The following is a 562-nucleotide window of genomic DNA, read 5'->3' as shown; positions in this document are numbered from 1 at the left end:
AGACCCTTCCTAGCCACAGCAAAGGCTGTGATTGATGTTGACAGAGGAGAATTGATCATTCAAGTGAATGAAGAATTCCTTATGTTTTAGGCTCAAGGATATCCCTCTATAACCATGGAGAGGAAGCATGAAGAGCTTCTCTCAAAACAGAGTCAAACAGAGACCCCACAGATAAACTCTAAGTTTGGTGTTGGGAGGACACAACCAACTTCTAAGTTTGGTGTTGAACCCCCACATTCAAACTCTAAGTTTGGTGTTGGGAGGTCTTCTAAGTTTGGTGTTAAACCCCCACATTCAAACTCTAAGTTTGGTGTTGGGAGGTTCCAACATTGCTCTGAGCATCTGTAAGGCTCCATAAGAGCCCACTGTCAAGCTACTGACATTAAAGAAGCGCTTGTTGGGAGGCAACCCAATGTTATATTTATCTATTTTTCCTTTGTTATTTTATGTTTTGTCTAGGTTGATGATCATGGGAAGTCACAAAATCAATTTAAAAAGCAAAAACAGAATGAAAATCAGAAAGAAAAATAGCACACCCTGGAGGAAGAACTTGTTGGCGTTT

The sequence above is a fragment of the Arachis duranensis genome, chromosome 6 (assembly GCF_000817695.3).
Source record: "Arachis duranensis cultivar V14167 chromosome 6, aradu.V14167.gnm2.J7QH, whole genome shotgun sequence".
Classification (NCBI taxonomy): Eukaryota; Viridiplantae; Streptophyta; class Magnoliopsida; order Fabales; family Fabaceae; genus Arachis; species Arachis duranensis.
This window is presented reverse-complemented; position numbering follows the sequence as displayed.